The sequence below is a fragment of the Mandrillus leucophaeus genome, unplaced genomic scaffold, assembly GCF_000951045.1.
Source record: "Mandrillus leucophaeus isolate KB7577 unplaced genomic scaffold, Mleu.le_1.0 Scaffold5, whole genome shotgun sequence".
NCBI lineage: Eukaryota > Metazoa > Chordata > Mammalia > Primates > Cercopithecidae > Mandrillus > Mandrillus leucophaeus.
Genome location: NW_012105364.1, coordinates 3,926,949 through 3,935,030, shown reverse-complemented (window position 1 = coordinate 3,935,030; position 8,082 = coordinate 3,926,949). Strand labels below are relative to the sequence as shown.

The 8,082-nt window shown below is 41.0% G+C and overlaps 1 long non-coding RNA gene across 1 annotated transcript in view; it reads right to left on the bottom strand.

Annotated features, from left to right (window-relative positions):
* LOC105550804 overlaps positions 1-7,598 on the bottom strand; it is a 23,359-nt gene extending 15,761 nt beyond the window's left edge. Inside the window, exon 1 of the long non-coding RNA XR_001007774.1 lies at positions 7,471-7,598. This is a non-coding gene — a long non-coding RNA (uncharacterized LOC105550804). The remainder of the gene's footprint in view (positions 1-7,470) is intronic.
* Positions 7,599-8,082: the final 484 nt, after the last annotated feature.

Below are 8,082 nucleotides of genomic sequence, written 5' to 3'. Positions count from 1 at the left end.
TTTAATTTTTAAAAAAATATTTTATGTTTTTGTAGAGAGACGAGGTCTTGCTATGTTACCTAGGCTGCTCTCAAACTCCTGGTCTCAAGCGATCCTCCCCTGCCTTGGTCTCCCCAAAGGCAAAACATTTTTGATCAATGAAATTATTTCAAAATTAAAACCTTCTGCTCATCAAAAGACACTTTTAAAAAACAGGAGATAGACCACAGACTGGGAGAATATTTCCATTGTAAACTTCTGACAAGAATACTTTATTCAGAATATGTATAACATTCCTACCAACCAAAATAATAGAAAGACAATCCAATTTTAAAACAGGCAAAAGAAAAACAGACTCAAACGACTTGAACAGACACTTCAAGAGAGGAGATACACAAATGGCCAATAAGTATATGTGATTCATCAAGAAAATGCAAATTGAAAACGACAATGAGATACTACTTCATATCCAAGAGAACGGCCATAAGTAGAAAAACCAGCAATATACAATGTTAAGATACTGGGTCACCTGGAACTTTCATAAATTGCTTGTTGGAGTGTAAAATGGTACAGTTACTTTGGAAAATGACTTGGCAGTTTCTTACAGAGGTGAACATACACCTACTGTATGGTGCAGCAATTAAACCTAAAAAAGAGTGACAGTGGGCCGGGCGTGGTGGCTCACACCTGTAATCCCAGCACTTTGAGAGGCTGAGGTGGGTGGATCACTTGAGGTCAGGAGTTCGAGACCAGCCTGGCCAAAATGGTGAAACCCCCATTTCTACTAACATTTTAAAAATTAGCCAGGTGTGGTGGTGCGCGCCTGTAGTCCCAGCTACTCGGAAGGCTGAGGCAGGAGAATTGCTTAAGCCTGGGAGGCAGAGGTTGCAGTGAGCTGAGATTGCCCCACTGCAGCTCAGCCTGGGCGACAGAGTGGGACTGTCTCAAAAAAAAAAAAAAAAAAAAAGAAAAAGAGTGAGAATGAGAGAAAACTCATTCACAGCAGCTTAATATTCATCATAGCCAAAAGGGGGAAACGATCAAAATGTCAGTCAATAAGAGAACAGAGTTTAAAATTGGGTCTATTCATACAATGGAATACTACCCAGCAATAAAGGAAGAATGATGCAGACAACAATATAAAACTGTTGGGTGGAAAAAGAAAAGCCAGACGCAAAAGAGTATATACTGTATGATTCCATTTAGAGGAAGCTCAAGAACAAGACTGCAATGATAGAAAGCAGAAAGTTTTTGTCAGGGAGGGTAGGGAATGACTGGGGCAAGAGGAAACCTGGTGATGGAAATGTTCTCTCTCTTAACTGGGGTTTGGGAACAGGAGTACACTGAATGTCTGTGCATTTCACTGCATGTAAATTTTACATCCATTAAAATGGAGGGATGGTAGGACTTCCTTAATTGTCTTAACATCCCCATGTCCTCCTGAAGAATGCGATTTGATTTGCACACTTAGATCCCATCAAATGGGGCCTGTATCTGAATTACTTCAGTTCACAACTAGCCATGGCTGTCTCTTCTGTGGGGGACCATCCATACAAGGTATTTCCTCCAGAGGAAAAGAAGGAATTTGCTGGTTCTCCTCTCATTCAACAGTAATAACCAACCAATATGCCAGGTCCCAGAACCAGTGTGGGAGTGTTCTACATTCTTGCAGTCACAGAGTATCTTTTTTAGGCCCACCATTTCTCAGCAGACATCTGACAATCCACACTCAGAAACATTCTTCATCTCTAGGAAGTTATACGAAATAGGTGAGAGAAAGAAGGTTTGGAAAAGGGGTGTCTGGCATAGGCTGATGATAGATGTTCTGGTCAATACCAGAAATAAAATCCCAAGTGGGTTCTGCTTGCCTGGGAGTTCACTCCCTCAGAGCTAAGTACATTTCACTATTCACCATCTCTGCTTCCAAGGGCACGGCCTCAGAGGACCTGCTCTTTGATCTAGAACTGTACAGGAAGCTCCAAGCTGGTAAACAACTTACAGGGGTACAGAGGTCAGATAGGAGAAGGCCCTTATGACCCTTACTATCTTCAATTGTCTCTAAGCAGCTACATAAAAAATAGCTACCATCCGTCAGTATTGCCTTGCAAATTTCAGAGGTAGATTTTAGCCTCCTAGTATTGTGCTAGAAATGAGGCTAGGCCTGAGAAAAACCTAAAGGTTCCATCATGTTGCAGTAATTGGCCCTAACTGTGGATCTCCAGGGATTTTTCACAAAGATACTGCTTCCCAAGTAAAATGAGGGAAGTGTGAGATGGAAACATCAATTCAGGCTTTCTTCTGACACAAATGGATACCACTTATGTCACAGAAGTTACAGAACTAATTAGTCAACATCTTACTTTTCCCATCTTCACAGTGTCTGCTGTACACTTTCAGGACTGACCTGACAAACATGACAAAGGGATAATTAATAAGGGTTTGGAGCTTTTTTCCACAAAGGAGATGGGAAAGGAGAATGTGAATTGCTTCTTGTAAGAAAAACAAGAGTGAGTATGAGGGTCTATGCCCCAAGAAATAAATAGTACAGAAGGGAAGAATAGGAGATTCGCTCAGAAGCTGTTATGCTAAAGGGCAGGGAAGAAATTAAGCAGGCATATCCAAATTTAATTTGTATTAAGATCAGGAACAAGTACCACTACTTAAAAGATTTTTTTAAATGACTAAGTTGTATGTTTTACAAGATGCAACTTTCTTTGAGCAACAAAGCTAAAAGATCTTCTTACGGGGCTCTATGATTAATGGCTATGTCTTCACTGGTTGGAAAGCATATCTTTCTATAATAATGTCAGCCCACTGTTTCCTCCCAACCCAGTAATTGTGAGGGTTCGTTTTCCCAAACCCCAGTACCCACTGCAGTCATCGTGCTCCATCTGATCTTTTCCCTGGCTAAATGCCTGGCTAAAGGTATTTCCAATTTACTTGTTCAGATACACTTCTGACAAATCAACAAATGAAAGTACTTCTCCTTTCATGATGGCGGTCAGGGCACCTGGAAGACCCCACTATAATTATAAAAGGGGTATATCCACCCACAACAATGACGATGACAACTTTCAAGGGCCTGGGAGACTTCACCAAATGTCAGGAAGCCAGAAGGATGTGGGGAGAGCACTGAGCAATGAAACTGAGCAGAGGCAGCTTACAGGCCAGAGAGTTCTGAGCTGGTACTGCCGAGGCAGTGAATAGTTGATTTTATTCAGTTAGACCCCAAAGAGGCTGCAGACTCAGCAAAAGTATGAACTGTATGTGACAGAAGTGGCAAGAAAGGTAGAAAGGAGAAGAAGAATCAAAAAGTCTGGATATCAACAATTATTCCTTTCATGACTACTTCCTGTCTTTAAAAGAAAGAAGAAACCTTACAGCTTCCCCACTCCTGAGCGAAAATAAGAAAAGGGAGATGATTCTCTAAAAAAATTAAACAAATTGTCTAGTGAGGACCAAACAGCTCGTGTGGTGAAGAGAACCCCACAGTCAAGCCCTCCTCATTCTGACGTCTAGCAGTTCTCCAGCAAGAGGGCTCAGGGCGGCTGTGTGCACCCAGGCTGAAGCCTGCTAGAGGCAGGTGCTGTCATGCAGGACTTCTAGGCAGCCATAATGCCACTTCATTTTTAAAAAGAATAGACAATCAAAAATAAATATACATTTTAAAAGTCTGCAACATGAAAGAGAAAAACCAAGATAAACAACAAAAAGACTCTGGAAGAAACAGAATATTAAGAGGAGACTTTTTTTTCTTAAAAAAACTCAAAAAAAAACCCCAATTTATTAGTATTCCTGGAAATATTTGAGAATAATTACATGCACATAACAAGAACAACTACAACAAAAAAAACGAGAAATACAAGAAAAAGCTCTATGAAATTAAAAATGCGAGCCTCAAATAACAATAGGCAACACTATGTGTGCACAGGCTTGAGTACCTTAACCTCACACTTGTATTTCTTTTTTTCTTTCTCTTTTCTTTCTTTTTTTTTTTTTTTTTTTCCCTAAGATAGAGTCTTGTTCTGTTGCCTAGGCTGGAGTGCAGAAGCGTGATCTCGGCTCACTGCAACCTCCGCCTCCCAGGTTCAAGCAATTTTCCTTTCTCAGTCTCCCGAGTAGCTGGGATTACAGGTGTGCACCACCACGCGTGGCTAATTTTTGTATTTTTAGGAGGGATAGGTTTTTGCCATGTTGGCCAGGCTGGTCTCAAACTCCTGACCTCAAGTGCTCCACCCACCTCAGACTCCCAAAGTGCTGGGATTACAGACGTGAGCCACCGCACCCAGCTTTTGTATTTCTGATGATTTAATCTACCATATAGACAATACCTTACCTAGAATGTGTTATATCTTCCAGTACTGTCAACAGTTTATAATGGCATATGTGGATTATGTTCATGACAAAGGGACAGTGCCACCATGTCCACTGTTCAAGAAAACCTGAGTCTGCTTTTAACTCCTCTGCAAGTTTACAGAAGTTTAATTCTCTCAATACCTGCCTGTCTTTTCTATAGAAGGGGAGTAACCAAAGGTCATAGATTTTTTTGTTTTTGTTTTGTTTTTTTGAGACAGAGTCTCACTCTATCACCCAGGCTGGAGTGCAGCAGTGCGATCTTGGCTCACTGAAACCTCTGTCTCCCGGGTTCAAGCAATTCTCCTGCCTCAGCCTCCCAAGCAGCTGGGATTACAGGGGTGTGCCATCACACCCGGCTAATTTTTGTATTTTTAGTAGAGACAAGGTTTTGCCATGTTGGCCAGGCTGGTCTTGAACTCCTGACTTCAGGTGATCCGCCCACCATGGCCTCCCAAAATGCTGGGATTACAGGCGTAAATCACTGTGCTCAGCCATGTTTTTTTTGTTTGTTTGTTTGTTTGTTTGTTTGTTTTGAGACAGAGTCTTGCTCCGTCGCCCAGGCTATATAGTGCGATGGTGCGATCTCAGTTCGCTATAACCTCCGCCTCCTGGGTTCAGGTGATTCTCCTGCCTCAGCCTCCCGAGTAGCTGGGATTATAGGCACCTGCCACCATGCCCAGCTAATTTTTGTATTTTTAGTAGAAATGGGGTTTCACCATGTTGGCCACACTGGTCTCGAACTGCTGACCTCAGTGATCCACCTGCCTTGGCCTCCCAAAGTTCTGGGATTACAGGCATGAGACACTGCACCTGGCCCAGTCATGTTTTTAGAGTGACATATGAAAACTCTTAGAAAATATTAATACAGAAGAACTAGCTTAATATGAAGATTTCAAAATACTAGAACAAATTAATGAGATACATGTGAAATCCTCCCTGGGTAGCTGCGTGAAGAAGATAAGCATCCCTCCTATCTGGGTAATTTGCATACCCTCCTTCCTTAAACGTTGAGGCAGGGATTGGTTCGTTGGTTTAAAACCCTACCCATTAGTCTCAAAGCCCTCTTTATATGACAAAAAATTCTGTCATGTCCCATTTAGTACTCTAAAATCAAATTAAATATTAACTACTGTACATGCAGCTTTAAAACATGAATATCCTAAATGTAACATAAAAGATAATCTAAAAAAAGCAATATATAACAAAAAATACTTAACATTTCATTATATAAATAATTTTCAGGGCAGTTAACTATGTAATCAAATAGATGCTTGTAACTTACTAATAAAGAACAAGTTTGTATTTAAGAGAAGTCAGATTAGAAGCTTTCCATATTAAAAGTGCAGGAAAATGAAAGAAGTAGTATAGATGGACCAGAGAATGACAATGAATCTATTCTGTGTATATTAAAAGTATGCAAAAATTATTTTGCATTTTCATGAAAAAATGGAGTTAAGTCTAGGTTTAGAAAATTATAAACTGAGCTGTCCCTACATGAATGTCCAACAGGACAGGTGAAAGTCATGTGCACCACAGGGCAATTCTTTATGTCTTTTCTACTGTGGGACATTGAGGACTCTGGCTCTCACTCATGAAATATCCTTCATTAGGGCTGAGCACAGTGGCTCATGCCTGTAATCCCAGCACTTTGGGAGGCTGAGGCCGGTGGATCATCTGAGGTCAGGAGTTTGAGACCAGTCTGGCCAACAGGGGGAAGCCCCATCTCTACCAAAAATACAAAAGTTAGCTGGGCATAGTGGCATGGGCCTGTAATCCCAGTTACTCACGAGGCTGCAGCAGGAGAGTCGCCTGAACTCAGGATGCAGAGGCTACAGTGAGCCGAGATCGCACCACCGCACTCCAGTCTGGGCAACAGAGGGAGACTCCATCTCAAAAAAGAAAAAAAAAAAAAAATCCTTCATTGTACCACCAGAACAGCCTCATAAATTTCCACTCTGTCACCTAGGGGGCGGTACTGCTTCTATGAGAACTCCTGACCAGATCATCTATGGGAGTTTCTTTTTAGTCTTCATCGTCCATCGCAGTGAGAATCAAATCCTGATGGACATATCAGCAACATAGCTAGGAGGCATAGTAACTTAATATAAAAGAAGACTATGGAGAAATTAATTTAGTTTAGGCTTATGCCATTAACTGTAGCCATATTCAACATAATTGCCTCTTGTTGAGTTCAGGATGATTGGTTACCCCACGTAGAACATGGAGTGGAAAGCTGTATCTTTGTGGCTTTTATTTAGATAGCACAAAATGAGCCTGATTTTTAAAATGTGAACATTCAAACCTGGCTAACTAATGATAAAAAAGGGAGTTTTTCATAGAACTCTACAACTCTCATTTCCTCAAAACAAGAATTAATGCATTCTTTCACATGCGGTCATTACAGGAAGGGGGGGTAGCCATTTACTGTAAATGCCTTTCTGATGCAATTCTACCACCTCTTTCAAAGACAGAATTCATCCAAGAAGCCTTAGTCACTTCTTCAAGAAAAATGCCACTGCACTGAATGTACACAGACTAAACCACATGCCTAAGGAAAAAAGATGAGCTGATTCCACCATTAGAACGCAGACTAAACCACATGCCTAAGGGAAAAAGATGAGCCGATTCCACCATGAGAACACAGATCGGGAGAAAAGTGGCAGAGAGAGCGAGCTCATAGCTTCTTTGTCAGAGCAGATTAAGTAGTACATCTGAAAATCCGCCCTTTAATGTAACAATCATTGTTTCTTAAACCAAATGCTAACACAGATCTCCCCTTCTTAAACCAAATGCTAACACAGATCTCCCCTCTGCCTAACTTTTAAAGTATACTTCCTAAAAATGTAAGACTCCACTTCTAAGCCAGTAGCAATTGTGGTGATTTAAATTTTTAAAGTTTCATGCACAGAAAGAAAAATGGAATCTTTTAAAATTTGGAAATGAAACTATGTTTTGAAGAGGGTAGATTTTACATGAAAAGGGCAAGACAGTGGATAATACGATAAAGCAGCCTGGATGGAAAAACTTCAGACAAATAGTTCTGAGCTCTTCTCAAAAGAGAGGATCAATTTTTAAAAAATCTCAAAACCACCCAAAGGGGAAAAAAAAGGAATAATTTCTCCAGTGTATCCTTACCCGGATGAGCACGAATTCTTCTAACAGCCAGATGCACACACTTGTTTTTATGGAGGAGTTACTGCTGAGCCAAAGCCCAGGAGTCACTCAAGACTGGAGGCTGCGTGCTGCTGGAGCCCGAAATCCCCTTGATGAATGAAACTGCACATCGTAATATACACATTCAGAGCGGGCTATTGGCTAAATGAAGGCAATGCGTGTGGAAGTCTGATTTGCCACCTTCAGGGCAGGCGTCTTATATCCTAATTCAGAAAAATGACAGGCTTTTTTTTTTTTTTTACTCCCTAGATAGTCAAAACTAGAGAGGGTTCGTTTTTCTGCAGCATTCTCCCCAACCCTACGGAAACCACAGAGAGAATAAACCACAGTGAGATTTGACTCCTTAACTAGGCAATGCCAATGAGAAAAGAATTATGTTGACACTGGCAATTTACAAATAAATCTCATACCACTGCCAAAGCTTGTTCGTGTTACATGACTGTCTGAGAGTCATACATAGGTGTGGGGATGGTGTGGCTCATTTTTTAAGCCAAGAATTCTGAGCCATAATTTTGGGGCTCCCTGAGGGTAGCAGACTCTACCAAGGAGTGGTAAAAACTCTTAAAAAATATA